This window comes from Myotis brandtii, unplaced genomic scaffold (assembly GCF_000412655.1).
Source record: "Myotis brandtii unplaced genomic scaffold, ASM41265v1 scaffold441, whole genome shotgun sequence".
Classification (NCBI taxonomy): domain Eukaryota; kingdom Metazoa; phylum Chordata; class Mammalia; order Chiroptera; family Vespertilionidae; genus Myotis; species Myotis brandtii.
In genome coordinates, this window is record NW_005366873.1 from 1175161 (window position 1) to 1175551 (window position 391).

The following is a 391-nucleotide window of genomic DNA, read 5'->3' on the forward strand; positions in this document are numbered from 1 at the left end:
ACTCTCTCCGCCCCTCCCTCCCCCATCACTGGGTCTCTGTGGCTTCTCCAAGGATGTTAAATGAAGAGGGACCCAGTGACTCCGAGGCTAGAGCTCTGGACGGGGACTGAATTCTCCAGTATTTCCCCTTGAACCTGGTGTCCAGCAGGCTGGCTTGGAGTCAGATGTAGCCATTTCACTCAGCTGTCTTGTTTCTTCTCCCAACCCCATGCTGATAATTAGCATTTAACGGTTTACAGTCTGACTGATCTTGCAGGGGAGAGGGAAAGCCATGATAATAAGCATCAGTTACTGATGCTTTGTATATGTCAGGCACGTTCCATGTAGTGTATCAGTTTATCCTCAGAATAACAGGCAAGTGGATACGGCTGTCACCCCCCCCCCCCCCCCC